This window comes from Choloepus didactylus (assembly GCF_015220235.1).
Source record: "Choloepus didactylus isolate mChoDid1 chromosome 25 unlocalized genomic scaffold, mChoDid1.pri SUPER_25_unloc4, whole genome shotgun sequence".
Taxonomy (NCBI): domain Eukaryota; kingdom Metazoa; phylum Chordata; class Mammalia; order Pilosa; family Megalonychidae; genus Choloepus; species Choloepus didactylus.
The window spans coordinates 56,128-74,022 of NW_023637609.1; the positions used below are offsets into that span (position 1 = coordinate 56,128).

At 47.6% G+C, this 17,895-nt stretch overlaps 1 pseudogene; it reads left to right on the forward strand.

Moving 5' to 3' along the window:
* The first annotated feature begins 5,122 nt into the window (after positions 1-5,122).
* On the forward strand, positions 5,123-7,957 carry LOC119525690 (annotated as a pseudogene).
* Positions 7,958-17,895: the final 9,938 nt, after the last annotated feature.

A 17,895-nucleotide genomic window follows, 5' to 3' on the forward strand; every position in this document is an offset into this window, starting at 1 on the left:
GTTCATTGAAATATTGCTATATTTGGTTATTTTTTTGCAGTAGAGCAGGAACATGTTGTAAGTAAAGTAGTTATCTTAGGTTAGTTGTATTTTTCTTACTCCCTTGTTATGGTTTGTTTGAAATGTTTTAGTTTTGTTTTGTTTTGTTTTTCATTTTTTTGACATAGTTAATTTAAAAAAAAGAGTTAATTTAAAAAAAACAATGAAAAATATAGGCAGAGACCACTTGAGGAGCTGGTGGAGAATGCAGGGGTGTTGGGGTTCCCCAACTCAGTGGTTGCTGATGTGCTCACAGACATAGGGGACTGGTGGTTTGATGGGCTGAGCCCTCTACCATGGGACTTGCCTTTGGCAAGACTGTTGCTGTAAGGAGAGTCTAGGCCTGTCTATAATTGTGCCTAAGAGCCTCCTCCCAAATGCCTCTTTGTTGCTCAGATGTGGCCATCTCTCTGTAGCTAAGCCAACTTGGCAGGTGAAATCACTGCTCTCCCCACTACATGAGATCTGGCACCCAGGGGAGTAAATCTCCCTGGCAATGTGGAATATGACCCCTTGGAAGGAATCTGGACCTGGCATCATGGGATGGAGAACATCTTCTTGACCAAAATGGGGATGTGAAAGGATATGAAATAAGCTTCAGTGGCAGAGAGATTCCAAAAAGAGCTGAGAGGTTACTCTGATGGACGCTCTTATGCACAATATAGACAACCCTTTTTAGGTTCTAATGAATTGGAATAGCTAGCCATAAACACCTGAAACTATCAAACTACGACCAAGAACCCATAAAGCTTGAAGATGATTGTATAAAAATGTTGCTTATGAGGGGTGACAATGTGATTGGGAAAGCCATATGGACCATATTCCCCTTTTTCCAGTGTAAGGATGGATGAGTAGAAAAATGGGGGCAAAAAAAAAAAAAGGTACCCATGTTCTTTTTTACTTTAATTGTTCTTTTTCACTTTAATTTTTATTCTTATAATTTTTGGGTGTGTGGTAAAGTAAATGTTCAAAAATTAATTTTGGTGATGAATGCACAACTATATAATGGTACTGTGAACAGCTGAATGTATGCTTTGTATGACTGCATGGTATGTGAATATATCTCAATACAAATGAATGTAAAAGAAAATATATATAAATGCTGAGAGAACATTTTAACAAGAGACCTGATCTACAAGATATACTAAAGGGAGTTCTGACGGCTGCAATTAAAAAGAACAGCGAAGCTTGGAGAATATAAAAATGATGAATATCAGTAAGGGAAACTAAAAGGATAAAAACAGCAAAAAAAAATACTAGATATGTTGAATAAAAGCCAAGAAATAAAATGTTTGAAATAAGGACAGCTTTTATGTTAATTACATTGAATGTTAATGGATTAAACTCCCAAATAAAAAGATACAGATTGACAGAATGGATAACTAAAATATGATTCATATGTATGCTTTTTAGAAGAGACTCATTTTAGACCCAAGGATACAAACAGGTTGAAAGTGAATGGATGGAAAAAAGATATTCCATACAATCAATAACCAAAAAAACAAGCTGGGGTATCTATACTAATATAAATAAAATATATTTTACTTGCAAAGATATCATAAGAAAAAAGGAATAACATTTTATATTAATAAATGAGGTAATTCATCAAGAAGAAATAAACAATCATAAATGTTTATGCACCAAATCAAAGTTCCCCAAAATACATGAGCCAAATACTTACAAAAGTGAGAGGAGTGACAGATGTTTCTAAAATAATCCTGGGAGACTTCAACACCCCACTATCTCCAATAGATAGAACAACTAGACAAAGGATTAATAAGGAAATAGAAAACCTATATAATATAAATAAATTTGGCCTAACAGACATATATAATCATTGCACCTCAAAACAGCAGGACAAATGTGCTTCACCAGTGCTCTTGGAACATTCTCCAGGATAAATCATATGCTGAGGCACAAGGCAGGTCTTAATAATTTAAAAAATATGGAATTAATCGAAGCACTTTCTCTCATCAGAATGAAAAGAAGCTGGAAATCAATAACTACTGAGGAACAAGAACTTTTACAAATATGTGGAGGCTAAACAACATGCTCTTAAACAGTCAGTAGGTCAAAGAACAAATTGCAAGAGAAATCAGTAACTATTTGGAGATAAATGAAAAAGAGAAGACAACATATCAAAATCTATGGGATGCACTGAAAGCAGTGCTGAGAGGGAAATTTATACCTTCAAATGCCTACATTAAAAAGGAAGAGCTAAAACCATAAAACTAACTGAACAACTGAAGAAACTAGAGAAAGAACCACAATCAAAACCTAAATCAAACAGAAAAAAAAAAGAAATGACAAAGATTAAAGTGGAAATAAGTGAATTAGAGAATGAAAAACTGTGGAGAGCATCTATAAAACCAAATTTGGTACTTTGAGATGACCAGTAAGTCTGACAAACCTTAGCTGGACTGGCAAGTCAAAAAGAAAGAATAGAGGATACTTCCAGGATGATGGCAGAGCAGGAGGTGCAGAGCAAACTTCTCCCCAAGGAATAACTAGAGAAAAGGGAGAAACAACCTTGACTGTGGTTCCAGAGTATGAGCATCCAGAGAAGGATCTCTACAAGATATAAAGCAGACCTGGATGAAAAGCCAAGAAAGGAAGGGATGAGTTTACACAATTGTAATCATGACTGGGGCTGACAGCTACATGCAGGCTGGAGCTGGAGAGGGAGGAGCTCTGCACTCCTGCAGTACCATCTCAGCAAACAGCTAGGGAGATAACCTTTCTCAGCCCCACAGGTGGGAGTTCCTGTGAGGGAACTCAGGAACAACTGGATTTGGGGTGACCATGCACATAATCCTTGGTGCAGCACACAGTACCTGCTCCTCAGCCCTGAGGCAGGCCACTGTGGCAGTCTGGCATTGCGGAGGACTGGGAGACCCTCCCTTCAGGAGGAGAGGGAACACAGAGTTTTGCAGAGCCAATCTGACACTTGGTAGTTTAGAGAGACAGTCTGTGTTCCACTGCCTGTCTCCCTTCTCCATGGAGAACCCCAGCATGCACAGGTGTAGAGGCAGGACCAAGGAGGGTGCCACACAGAAGCACCATGTGCCCTTCCCCACCCCAGACACCCATGGGTGCACACCAGGCAGGGAACTTGTGGGTCAACTAAAAGTGCACTTCTGAGCTGGCTGAGGCCTTGGGAAGGTGAGACTCCCAGCCCCACAGCCTGAGATTAATCCACTCAGAGGTCTGGATATCACCAGACCCATAGTGCACTTAAGCAGGTTATCTGCCAAAGTGTGCAGTGCCCATCACCCATCCCCAGGGCTGTCTCCAGTGCCCACAGGGAACTGCTGAACAGATTGGATTTCCACCCAGTTTGGACCCTGACCAGCATGTGACTGCAGTCAGGGAAAAGTAGACTTAAGGGGAAGAGGTGGCCCCAAGCACCATCTGCTGAAAAGATAGAAAAAGTGCATTATGGCAATTGGCAGTTCTGCCAACTTTTATTCAGATGTCCAAATAGTTTTGCATTTCCAAAAATAACCTTATCAAAATAAGCAATTTCCAAAAAATCAACAGAAAAATCACAAATCATGTAAGGATCCAAGAGGATATGGCCAAGCCAAATGACCAAATTCAAAAGCCAGAGGACACAGATGCTTGGTACAAATAATCAAAGAAGTGCATACAAATGTATGAAGCAATTTCAATGGGTTTGCTAAAGTCATAAAGGACACCAAGAAGACACTAGATACATTATTACTGACGTTCCTGCAAGCACATCATTTGATAGGTTGAGTTCTCAATCTTGGAGTTTGCCCTCATGAAGCTTGTTACAGAAAAGTAGTAGTTAAGCCTGTTTATAATTGTGTGTGTCTCCCCCAGAGGACCTTTTTGGTTGCTCAGATGTGGCCTCTCTCTCACTCTAAGCCCACCAGCAGGTAAACCCACTGACATCCCCCCGAGACCTGACTCCCAGGGGCGTAAATCTCTCTGCCAACATGGGACATGGCTCCCAGGTATGAGCCTGGAACTGGGACTGTGGGGTTGAAAAAATATTCTCAACCAAAAGGAGAAAACAAAATGAAACAAAATAAAGTTTCAGTGTCTCAGAGACTTCAAATGGGGTCAAGAGGTCATTCTGGAGTGTATTCTTATGTGCTATATAGATATCTCTTTTTAGCCTTCAGTGTACTGGCATAGCAACAAGGGAATACCAGGAGCTGTCAACCTGCAACCCAGTAACCTTGATTCTTGAAGATGACGTATAACTATGCAGGTTACATGGTGTGACTTTGTTATTGTGAAAACCCTGTGGCTCACACTCCCTTTATCCAAAGTGTAGAAAGATGAATAGAAATATAGGGACAAAAATTAAATGAAAAACAGGGTAGGATGGGTGGATGGACTGTTTTGGGTGTTCTTTTATACTTTTTTTTCTATTTTTATCTTTATTTAGAGCAAAGAAATGTTTAGAAATTGATTCTGCTGATGAATGCACAACTATGATGGTACTGTGAAAAACTTTACACTGTGGAAGACTGTAAGGTATGTGAGTATATCTCAATGGAACTGAATTTTAAAATAAAAGAAGACACTAGAAGAGCATAAAGAAGTATTTGAAAGTGTAAACAGAAAAATAGCAGATCTTATGGTAATGAAAAACACTGGTGATCATGTTAAAAATATACTAGAGCCCTATGGGTGGGGGGCATCAGGAATGAATATAGCAGGGCATGCAGCAGGTTCAGTGGGGCACTTGGCAGAGGCCCGATGTCTAGCATCTGTGACTGGTGCATGCTCATGAAGTGGCTGTGAGTATCCAGGCAGCATCATTGGCAGCATGCAGGATGCAGCAGGCAGCAGGCTGGCGCCTGTGTCCCGGCGCCATTTGGAGGATGCACCTGGCAAGTCGCCACCTTGCCCCGGACACCTGACCTTGCTACTGGCAGAGGTGGTGGTGGACGGGGCCACCTACCAGTGGTGATGGGGCCCATGCCCATCATGCAATGGCTGAGTGGTGGCCAGTGCCAGTGGCAGTGGGTCAGTCCCATGAGTCCTCGTGGGAAACGCCTATTGCCCGGGTAGTCCCTGTGGGAGCCGCTGCTGCCAATGGTCCCAGAAGAGTTCTGAGCTGCCGTTGTCCGCAAGCTGGGAAGTTTCACGCAACTATGATGGTCACGTCTTCTACATCTACCACAACACGCCCTAGGCATGTGGATCCATCCCCATGACCAGAAAACAAAGCCATTGCCCTTTGCCAATTGCACTGGGGATGAACTTTCTTTAGGATGGGAAACTATGTGATAAAGAAATTAGAATTTATTACATGGACCACATAAATAAGCTTATGAAGATTGAGGATCCAAGAGAGAGTGGAGGCAAGTGGAGGAACGGATGTTGAAAGAATATTTAATTGTAGTCTAGGAGGCTTTCAATGCCAAGAAATGAATATAACAGATTAAACAGAAACATTTTGAACTGAACCAGAAGGAATACAAGCAATTGCATAAACTGTGTGAGGATGACAGCTGCTCCTATGCCAGCTCCATCTCTGGATATTCAAAAAACACAGAGGATGATCCACATCAAATTAAAGCAGTAATTGCAGGCCATTGGGATAGGCTTTCCAGATTAAAAAGAAAGGTAACCCAGATGAAGCAAGAACTGAAATATAAATAGAAGGGGGTGGAGATCTTGCAATATATTGATCATAATATGTCCAGTGCTCACACTGGCTATAAACTGGATGAAGCACAGGCCATATTGAATGAAATCTGGGCCATCAAGAAGGTCATTTTTACAGGAGAAAAAGAGAAGCAGGGCCTGATGCAGAGCTTGGCTAAGCTTACCGATGTCTTCAAGAATAGGTGCGCTATTACTGATGGCCTCCAAGATTTTCCTCCCAACCTAGCTGTGTTTGGCTATTCTTATTTACCTCAACAGCTCTGTGATGCTCACTCAGAAAGACATCATCATCAGGTTTGTCTGTGTTGATAAAACAAGATTTGTGGACATAATCAGACTTACTTGGCAGTAGGCGGAAACCAGAAAGAGAGTCCCAAGTATCCAGCAGCAGCTTGTCCAACTGGACACTGAGTACTGTCTGGGAAAGGCAAGGCCAACAGGGAAAAGCTGCATTTCATCAATGAGAAGGAAGCCTTGCAGCAACTACTGCAGCTCATCAACTAGCAGAGAAGTTTGGCAGATGTGGCATGACTGGAGGAGGAGAAATGGTGCCTGGAGGAGGAGAAACTGAGCCAGAGCCACATCCATGCAGGGAGCAACTGAGAGGATTCTACTTCAGGAAAAGACAAATTTGTCTGCTTATGCAGCTGGAAGAAACTGCATGCTTAATGCCCTATCTCCAGTCCCAGTTAACAAGCCTGTCAGCCAACATCCTGATGGTGTCCTCAGGGAGCAGCCAGGGATCCCAAACCTAAGCTGGGGTTCACTTGCCTCCAGCAGGGAGCTATGTCAGCTTCATCAATATCTATGTCCTCCCACAGTACCAGAAGCCCAAAGTAGAGTGCAATCAGATTTTACACTTTGATCTCCTTCCCATTGACTCCCTGGAACAGGATACCTCCTTCTCAGATGTGCCCAATCACCCAGGCTTCAGCAAGCTCTGTCAGTCCCTGGGCATACCCCAGTCCCTGGCTTCCCTGCTCTCTATCCAGCTCCTCCCTGCCCTCTCTGTCTCCCTCAAACTTGCCTTTTGACACACCCTTCCTTCTGGCTTTGTGGGACTCCCCTCTGGCACAGATGGTGGATCATTTTGAGGTGCCAGGCCTGTAGCATCCTGGACAGACAATGGGCACAGGCCTCCACATTGGGGGATGAAGATCTGCAGACCCTTGCATCCCTGCAGCTGCAGGCACTCCCTGGTGACAGGGAAGAACCATGCAAGTGAGGACCCCAGCTGGCCACCTCTCCTCAGGGTGTAACAGTGACTTTTTGCCAAGATGATGGAGAGGAGGGCATGCTGCATCTCTGCATGCCTGTTGGACTATTTACTGGCTGGTGACAGCAGGGTCTTTGAACTTCTACTCAAAAGAATGAAGATACTGAAGAGTCTGTTTATGGTGATGCCTGCATTAATGAGAAGAACCCCAAATCCACGTGGGATTTTTGCACAATAGTGGCAGTGAATGTCTCCTCACGAATATGCCCCAGCTGAAGAACTTTGCCAGAATGACTGTAAAGGAAGACTGCAAAATACACATCTGTATCTATTTGCCACCATTCAACTCCAACACACCAAATACTTACTATTCTAAGTCTCTATAATTCTAAGCTCTGTTGGTATTCAATGAAGTTTTCAGAATCCCCATGCATTCAAGCATGCTGACATTTAAAGTCACTTCAATTATATGTGTGCTCAGTGAATCAGCAGCAGCAAGAAGAGCTTTTGGGCATTACATAGATTAATATGTCTGACTATGAAATTTGCATTGACATGCAGCTGCACTGGTGTTTGGCGCAGATCTTCACCAGCTCAGCACAGCAGATGATGAGGGAGAGCAAGCCTGTGGAAGAAGCCCTCAGCTCACATGCCCCTGTGTATTCCCTCTCTGGTCAGAAAGACATGGTGATGGTGCTCTTGACCAAAAGCATGGCACAGCTGCAGGCAGTGGAGTGAGAGCTGGCAGAGCAGAGTGTCAAGTTGTAGTACACTGAGGAGGAGATCCTTGAGATGTATTGGAATGAAGACCAGGTGGTGCTGGCTTCTGAGAGGAGTTGGCAAACTGACTCAATGGACAGTGTCTGTAGCAACTGCACACATAGTAGCCCCCTGTAACCAGAGGCCTGCTACATGGGTGTGAGGTCCTTCCATGGACACATGCCTGCTGGACACATGGATCCACACAGCCCTGAGCACCACTCAATATCATTAACAATTAGGGAATTGCAAATCAAAACCACAATAAGATACCAATCCCCACCCACTTGTTAGGCTACTACTAAAAAATAATCAATGGAAGGTCACGCTTCTCGGAAGACAGCAGGGTAGGTGAGGCAGAACAGGCTTCTCCTCCTTGAAAGCAACTAGAAAGGGGTTACAGTACACCAGGAACCATGATTTTGGGGTGTGACCAGCCACAGATGGTCCCCCACAGTACATGAAGGGGACACTGACAAAAATATGAAAAAGGGTAGCTCAAGGGATGTAGAGAGTGTGTTCCCATTGGACTGCCTCCTGGCTGGCAGCTGCAAAACTACTGCAAGGCAAGTGAGTGAACAGTGGATCTCCACTTCTATGCACCTACCTTGACAGTTTACTGGGGTGTGATCCTCCACAGTCAGCATGAAGCATCCTTGACAGAACCTTGTGGATAGCATTTCCTGTCCCCCCACAGAAATCCTAGGGGGTACAACAGTGAGAAGCAGGGAAGGGAGAGGCAATCATGAGACCCTCCCACACCTGAGAGACTCATGGGCACAAGGTGGCCAGAGAGCCAGCAGGCAGGGACCATGTTCCATCTGGGTGTGCCCTAGATCAGACTCCCAGCCTGCCTGCTCAGGGTCCAAATTGCAGCCCCAGAACAGGCATTCCCCAGTGAACATGGAGATCCAGTGTACTAATTGGTTCCCCACCTGCTTTGTACTCTGTCCACTCCATAGGAGAAGTTTGGGGAAGACCTACTTGAGAGCACAACCTGCTGGTATGTTAGGGAAACTGCATTCCAGCAAGCTGTGCCTCAAGAGCCCTACCCACAGGTATGACTGGGAAACTGCACTCCAGCAAACCAAAATACATAAACACCCAAATAATTCTGCACTTCCCAAAATAACCCTATCAAGACAAGGAAATGCCCTGAAGTCAACAGAAAATTACAAATTACTTGAAGGATCTAGAATATATAGAGAAGCCAAATAAACAAATTAACAAGTCAAAGAGACACAAAGTTTAGAGCAATTAATTAAAGAAGCACAAAAATCTCCAAAACAACTTCAGTGAGATAGCTAAAGACACAAATGAAGTCAAGAAGACTCTACAAGAGCACAAAGAAGAATTTGAAAGAGCAAATTAAAAAAAACCAAAGACCTTATGGAAGTAAAAGACACTAGGAAATTAAAATATACTAGAAACACAATAGCAGATTTGAAGAGTCAGAAAAAAGGATGTGAACTTGAGGACAGAGTAATTAATGCAAGCACACAAAAGAACAATAGAAACAATTTAAAACAATGAAATAGATCTCAGAGAAATAATGGACACCATGAAGTGAAAATGAAAAGAATAATAATCCCAGAAGGAGAAGAGAAGGGTAAAGGGCTAGGAAGAGTGTTTCAAGACATAGTTCAGGAAAACATCCCCAAGCTTTTAAATGATATAAATATGAAATCAAAGATGTCCAAAGAACTTCAAATAGAATAAATATAAGTTAACCTACTCTGAGACATATACTGATTAGATAGTCAAATGCTGAAAGCAGCAAGAGAGAAGTGATTCACCAAATAAAAGGGCAACAACATAAGACTAACTATGAACTACTCAGCAGGGACCTTGGAGGTGAGAAGGCAGTGGCATGACCTATTTAAGATTGTGAAAGAGAAAAATTATCAGTCAAGAATTCTTTATCCAACTAAGCTCTCCTTCAAAATTGAGGGAGGGTTTAAAATTTTCACAGACAAGGAAACACTGAGAGAATTTGTTAACAAGAGACTGACCTGCAAGAAATACTAAAGGGAAATCTACCAGCTGAGAAAAAATGAAAGGAGACAGAGGTCTGGATAAGAGCATAGAACTGGAGAGTTATTATTAAGGGTAACTTAAAGGAAAAAAAAAGATAGGGGGAAAACAGATCAAACAACTAAAAAACAGGATAAGATGGCTGGTTCAAGAATCCCCTTCACAGTAACAATTTTGAATGTGAAATGATTAAACTCTCCAATTAAAAAATACAGACTGCTAGAATGGATTGAATATATGACCCATTGATATGCTGTTTACAAGAGACTCTTCTTATACTCTGTGACACAAAGAGACTGAAAGTGAAAGGATGGAAAAAATAATCTACACAAATAGCAATCTAACAAAACTGGGGAAGCTGTACTAATATCAGACAAAATAGACTTCAAATGCAAAGATGTCATGAAACAAAGAAAGACACTATATATTAATAAAAGAGATATCTCACCAAGAAGAAATAATCATAGATGTTTATGCACCAAATCAAGGAGCTCCAAGAAACATGAGGCAAACATTGGTTAAACTGAAAGAAACAATAGACATGTCTACAATAGTGAGAAACATCAATACTCCACTCTCTTCTAGAGATAGAACAATTAGACAGAGGACAAAGAAATTGAGAATTTAAACAATATGATAAATGAATTAGACTTGACAGACACATATAGATTGTGACATCCTAAAGTACCAGCATATACATTCTTCCCTAGTGCCGATGGAACATTTTCCAGGATAGATCATATGCTGGGGCACAAAACAAGTCTTAATAAATTTGAAAAGATTGAAATTATTCAAAGCACATTTTCTGAACACAAAGGAATGCAACTAGAGATCAACAACCACCAATGCGGTCGCAGTTGACTCGTCTGGGGGAGGGTGGCGGCCGGTTGCTAAATCCTAGGCTCTCAGGATTGCTCCGAGGGTACTGGTGGCGGGGGCTCTTTCCCGGAGGCGAGGGCGAGGCGGGGGACTTGGCCAGGTCCCCGGCGGGAGGCGTGCAAGTATGGAGGGCGGCGAGAAAGGAACAGGCGGGACACGGTTCTTTTAGGGTGAAGAAACCAAGAGAGAGAGAGCGTTTATTAGGGGAGAGTACAAGCTTATATCGGGCGGTTTAGAGGGCGGGGTAGCTGTAGGGGTTAAAGGCTTGGATTGGTTCTGAGAGAGCGCGGAGGTTGATTGAAAAGGGGCGAGAGTTGCTCCCGTAACGGTGTCTGGCAACAATGTATGCGCACCGGTGGTGATGGGGGTTGCACTGGCAACGGGGAGTGTCCGGGCAAGATAAGGGGGTGGGGAAAAGGCGGTTCGCTCCGGCAAGCCTCCCCTAACATTGGTATTTTGGGAGAGGAAATGGGGCCTGCCTCCGGCCTCACTTTCCCAGGCCCGGGGGGCTGTAGAGGGCGCTGTCGCCTGTGCCCACTACCCTCCCCAGGGGTGGATCCGGTCCCCCAGCCCAGGCCCGCCAAGTTGAAGCACGTAATCAGTGTCCCGCATTTCCCCCTTCTTTTCTAATTAAAGGAAGAAGCTTACCGGAGAAGTCCGCTAAGGGATGAGGGAAGGGGGAGGTCGGGGAGGGGAAAAGGGGTTGACGGTGGCTCAGCGAGGCTGGAGCTCGGCGTTGGTGTGGCGCCCGGGCGCTCGACAGGGGCCTTGCTGCTTGCGGGATGGACGAGGGTGGGGGGTTTAAAGTTGGAGGTTCAGAGAAGCTGGAGCTCGAGGTTGGTGCGATGTTCAGGCGATCGAGAAGGGCCTCGCGGTCGGCGGGTTGACCGGTGGCGGTGAGGTCGCGGAGGGTTGGTTGTCATCTCGGAGTAGGGAGCGTCAGAGGTGGCGAGTCGCTGGTACTGGACTTGCACGAACGAGGAAAAAATAGCATCCGTTTGTTTCCTTACAAGCTGGACAATTCTGCGGATAATGCAGGGTCCTAAGGTGAGAGCTAGAATAATCATTAGTAGGGGGCCGAGGAGAGGGAGGAGGTAAGGGAGGAGGGGGGTAAAGATGTGGGACCAATAGCTGGTGGCTTCACGGTCTCTTTTGCGTTGTTCCAGTCCCTCTCGGACCTTCTTTAGGCTGTCCTCGGCGAGACCTGTGGAATTGGCATATACACAGCACTCTTCTCCTAGGGCGGCGCAGAGGCCTCCTTCTTTGAGGAGGAGAAGGTCGAGACCTCGGCGGTTTTGGAGCACTACCTCAGAGAGGGAATTGACAGAATTTTTAAGATGGGAAATAGCATCTTGTAGGTGACGAATGTCCTCGTCAACAGCCGCCTGGAGGTGAGTTAGGGCGGAGTCTTGACTGGCTAATGCAGCGATTCCGGTGCCAGCGCCTGCAAGACCTAGGAGGGAGGCAATCGTGAGGACGGTGATGGGCTCTCGTTTTTGCAGTGGGGCAGAAGCTGCAGTTGTTTCCAGGCGGAGGAAGAAGTCTTCCTTGCTGTGGTATAGGACCCTAGGGATAAGGACAATTAGGAGGCAAGTTTCATTAGTTGTATTGAGGGTTTGCACGTTAAGACAGGGGGTAAGTCCTGTAGAGGAGCAGAGCCATTGGGAGGAGTTATGAGGGATGAGAAATTTTGCAGAGCTGCTGGGAGATGAGTAGTCGGCGCAAGCTGTGAGGTTGGGAGAGTTACTTGAGCGAGGGCGGATGCACTTTCCTGTAAAGGAGACTGAATGAAAGGTTAGGGGGACGGCAGAGGTATTCCAATTGCATTCCGAGGGGCTGTCCTCTGTGTTTTCTGAAAAGGAGAGGTTGGAGGCAACTGGCTCATACAGGGGGGAGGAAGTGGAGAGGCAAAGCCAACAAGAGGAGGTAAGATTGGGGTTGGAGGAATTCACTGAGGTGAAGGCCGCTTGGATAAGGCTGAAGAGGGGAGAGGAGTAATGAGAGGGGGGTAGAAAAGGTTGGGGTGGTGGGGTTGGCGATGCGCTGTTTGTAGCTGAGGTGCGGTTTCCGGATGCGCTGCTTGTACTTGAAGTGCGGCTGGAGGGCTGTGGAAAAAGGGGGTTAATGACTTGGTTGGGACCTATGCCAGAGGGTGTTCTTAATGCAGTATTTTGGCCTGGTTGGTTTACAGCCTCCTTTTTTATAAGAATAAGTGATCCTCGGTCGGCTCCTTTCTCATAGATTCTGAAGCCCCAAGTTTGACCGAGTAACCAGGAGGGATCAGTGGGGAGCTGCACTGTAAGATTAAGATGTGTGCAGGATTCCTCGCTTTCTTGGCCGAGCCAGTTAACTGTAGGGAGTTTGCACCCTGTAGGGGCCCACTTTAAGGTAAGGTATACAAGGGCTTGGAGTGCAACTAATTTGTGCGTGGGAAGGGGCCACTGCTCCACCCATATAGGTTCCTCAGTATTCCACTGCAGAGGAACGGGCGCTGGAGGTGTTAAACGAGCAGTGGCGCACATTATTGGGGGGGCTGCATGGTAAGCACTGCCCCAGAGGCGGCGAGGATGTCACGGCCCCATAAAATTTGGTCTATGGTGTGTAGAAATAATGGGCGGAAGGTGCCTGAGTGGCCCTCTTCATCTTCCCACTTAATGGGCCCTATGGCCTGAAGAGAGGTGGAGGTACCAGTGGCTCCCACTACCGAGGGACCATCGAGAACCATGCACATGGTGGCATACTGAGCGGGCATGCAAGAGACCTCTGCCCCTGAATCGAGCGTGCCCGTGTACCATTGCCCCTCTATTCTTAACTTACGAGTAGGCTTTTCTGGGGTGATAGGGACTGTCCAGAGAAGCGTTTTACTGCCGGTGAAGTGATTAGTTTTATTAGAACCGGCCGGCACGCTGCCTCTTAGGGGCGGGGCTGAGGCTTGCCCCGCTTGGAGTTTAAAGCTTGCTCAGTGCCCTGGCGCTGACTGCCATCAGGGCACCAGGGATAGCAGAGGTTTTTTAAGCTATCCTTGCTAAGATCTCTGGGGCTGCTCTTGCAATCGTGCGCCCAGTGATAGCCACGCTGGCAGCGTGGGCAAGGAGTGGGAGGGGGGCGCCCATTACGCTGCATGAAAGGCGGGCGGTTGACTTCTGCATTGGGGCACTCCCGGGAAAAATGACTGCTCTGCCCGCACTTAAAACAACCGGTGGTGGCAGCTAAGGCGGCAGTGACAGCGCCAGAGACAGCCTGGGCTAGGGACGCGGCAGCTGGGTCAAAGGCGCTGCAGGCGAGTATCCAATCGCATAGGCTCTTCTCCCGCAAGGGAAGAATAGCCTGCTTGCAAGGGGGATTGGCTCCCTCGAGAATGAGTTCTCGAGCGAGAGCCAGTTGGGCCTGGGGATCATTAACCTTTTGAGCGCAGGTTTCCTCAACCCTAGAGACAAAGGTGGCAAAAGGCTCATTTGGCTCCTGGAGGAGCTTGGTGAATTTAGTAGGCCAACAGGTGGAACAGTTGGCAAAAGCTCGCAAGGCGATTCCCCGAAGGATAGGCCAAAAGGCGGCAGGCACATTAATATAGGCGGATGCATTTATAAACGCTTCCGTGCCCAAGTAGGCTTCGGGGTGATGATAGACTCCAGTGGCTGCGTCTTGCTCGCTTTGCTTAGCTGCTTCCGCCTGGAAGTGAGCACACCAATCTACAAACTGGCCGGGGTTAAGAATGGAACGGGCAAGCGAGGCCCAGTCTTGGGGGAGGCAAAAGTTCATGGCGATATCCTGTAGTAATTGGGAAGCGTATGGGCTACCTAACCCGTCTTCCTTGACGGCCCTGCGAAGCTGCTTGATAGTATCAGAGTCAATGGGATACCAGTCATACGGTTTCTGTGGTGTGGGGGTAAGGTTAAGAGGAAAGCAGCGAAAAGCATGAGAGAAAGGAGGACGCGCTTGCAGAGGGCTTGGCGCGGGAGTGGGGGTAGGGGGAGCGTTGCCCCAAGGGTTGCCTTGAGGTGTAGAAGGCAGCCAGGGGTTGTTAGTCGGCAGGGTGGGAGGAGCGGCGGCAGCTGCCGGTAGCGGCTCCGAGGGGGAGCTCGCCGGAGGGGGAGGCGGAAGTGGGAGGCCCCAAGCGTCGCAAGACGGCGGCGCGGTGGGAGTGGCTAAGGCATAAGATGGTGGACTAGCTCCGCCCTGTGAAAGGGCGGGGCCCAAGGCATAAGATGGCGGACTAACTCCGCCCTGTGAAAGGGCGGGGTAAAGCGCATGCGGTTTCCGGCCCAGCTTAGGGCTGACGTCATCGCCGGAGCACTTCCTCCCCTCGATGGAAGAAGAAGGAGGAAGTTCGCCATCTTGGCGAGGCTTAGTATTGCTTTGTTTTTGGGGGGCGACTTCGAGCGCGTTGTTAATTTGCTCGACTAAGGATTCTGTGTCCGAATCGTGGTCTACATTAGTATCGCTGTCTGAATCTGTTGGCTGGGTTGATAGGGCCTCCTTGGATTTAATGGGGCCTCGATCAGGGGGGAGGGAGCCTTGAAGGCAGGAGCGGATGGTTATTAAGGTGGGGAGCAAGCCGGGAGGGAAGCGCTTGCTCTCATGTTCCATGGCGTTGGTGACCCTATCAATAAGGCGATCATAAGTAACAGGGTCCCAAAGATGGCAAGTGGTGAGCCATGGGTTAAAGGGCAGCAGGAGGTCCCAGTATACCTGCAGCTGCCGGACAGACACTTTACAGCGATGTGTGTCTAGGAGACCCGCCAGAGCGCGAACTTGGGGTGCTTGGCGTGCAGATAGACGATTACCCATAGCGGAGTGAGAAAAGAAAAAAAAGGGGGGTTGATTATTGAGTAAAGAAAATGAGGTAAACCGTGGCCGCGAGGCCGAAGGAGACGGTGAGAATAGAAGGCAGGACCCTCTAGTAGCGAGAGCAGTTTGGGGGGGGGGCGGTTGCAAAGAGGCACACCGCGCTAAACAAAGAAACAAAGACACAGAGGACCACAGCAAAGTAATGGAGGGGAAGAGGGAAAGCTACTGGAGGAAGAGTGTTAGGAGGAATGGGGGGACATAGGAAGAGAAGACGAAAGGTAGTCGGGGGTAAGAGTTAGGTTAACGCGGGAAAGGAAGAGCGGCCCGGGCGCTGAGCGGCGTGGGAGGGGCGGCTCCAGACGTGGAGCGGCGAGGGAGGGGCGGCTCCGCGGGGCGGCGAGGGAGAGGCAGCCCTTACTTTGCAGGCGAGGAGAAGGGGAGCTGGAGAGGCGTCCGGGCGAGCGGGTGGTTTCACTGGACCGCTGCGTAGAGAGGACTTTTAATTCCAGGTGCCCCACATTGGGCGCCAGTTGCGGTCGCAGTTGACTCGTCTTGGGGAGGGTGGCGGCCGGTTGCTAAATCCTAGGCTCTCAGGATTGCTCCGAGGGTACCGGCGGCGGGGGCTCTTTCCCGGAGGCGAGGGCGAGGCGGGGGACTTGGCCAGGTCCCCGGCGGGAGGCGTGCAAGTATGGAGGGCGGCGAGAAAGGAACAGGCGGGACACGGTTCTTTTAGGGTGAAGAAACCAAGAGAGAGAGAGCGTTTATTAGGGGAGAGTACAAGCTTATATCGGGCGGTTTAGAGGGCGGGGTAGCTGTAGGGGTTAAAGGCTTGGATTGGTTCTGAGAGAGCGCGGAGGTTGATTGAAAAGGGGCGAGAGTTGCTCCGTAACGGTGTCTGGCAACAATGTATGCGCACCGGTGGTGATGGGGGTTGCACTGGCAACGGGGAGTGTCCGGGCAAGATAAGGGGGTGGGGAAAAGGCGGTTCCCTCCGGCAAGCCTCCCCTAACATTGGTATTTTGGGAGAGGAAATGGGGCCTGCCTCCGGCCTCACTTTCCCAGGCCCGGGGGGCTGTAGAGGGCGCTGTCGCCCGTGCCCACTACCCTCCCCAGGGGTGGATCCGGTCCCCCAGCCCAGGCCCGCCAAGTTGAAGCACGTAATCAGTGTTCCGCACACCAAAGAACAAGATCTTTAACAAATATATGGAGGTTAAATAACACACTCTTAAACAACCAGTGGTTCAATGAAGAAACTGCAAGACAAATTGGTAAATATGTAGAGACAAATGAAAATAAAGAGAACACAAGATAACCTGTAGGATGCAATAAAAGTGTTATCAGGGGAGGCGGGGGAAGATGGCAGACTGGTGAGCTGTATGTTTTAGTTACTCCTCCAGGAAAGTAGGTAGAAAGCCAGGAAGTGCGTGGACTGGAGACCGCAGAGCAATCTGACTTTGGGCATACTTCATACAACACTCATGAAAACATGGAACTGCTGAGATTGGTGAAATCTGTAAGTTTTTGTGGCCAGGGGACCTGCACCCCTCCCTGCCAGGCTCAGTCCCGTGGGAGGAGGGGCTGTCAGCTCCGGGAAGGAGAAGGGAGAACTGCAGTGGCAGCCCTTATCGGAAACTCATTCTACTGATCCAAACTCCAACCATAGAAAGACTGAGACCAGACACCAGAGAATCTGAGAGCAACCAGCCCAGCAGAGAGGAGACAGGCATAGAAAAAAACAGCACAAAAAACTCCAAAATAAAAGCGGAGGATTTTTGGAGTTCTGGTGAACATAGAAAAGGGAAGGGCAGAGCTCAGGCCCTGAGGCTCATATGCAAATCCCAAAGAAAAGCTGATCTCTCTGCCTTGTGGACCTTTCCTTAATGGCCCTAATTGCTTTGTCTCTTAGCATTTCAATAACCCATTACATCTGTGAGGAGGCCCCCCCCTTTTTTTTAATCCTTTTTTTCTTTTTCTAAAACAATTACTGTAAGAAGGCCAATACAGAAAGCCTCAAAGACTTGCAGTTTGAGCAGGTCAAGATAAGAGCAGAACTAAGAGAGCTCTGAGACAAAAGGCAATAATCCAGTGGCTGAGAAAATTCACTAAACACCACAACTTCCCAAGAAAAGGGGAATGTTCATTCACAGCCATCATCCTGGAGGACAGGAAACACTCCTGCCCATCACCAGCCCCATAGTCCAGAGCTGCCCCAGACAATCCAGTGTGATGGAAGTGCTTCAAATAACAGGCACACACCACAATACTGGGCATGGACATTAGCCTTCCCTGCAACCTCAGCTGATTGTCCCAGAGTTGGGAAGGTGGAGCAGTGTGAATTAACAAAGCCCCATTCAGCCATCATTTCAGCAGACTGGGAGCCTCCCTACACAGCCCAGCAGCCTAGAACCGCCCTGGGGGGATGACACTCACCTGTGACATAGCACAGCCATCCCTCAACAGAGGACCAGGGGGTGCACGGCCTGGAAGAGGGACCCACTCACACGTCTCAGGAGCCATACGCCAATACCAAG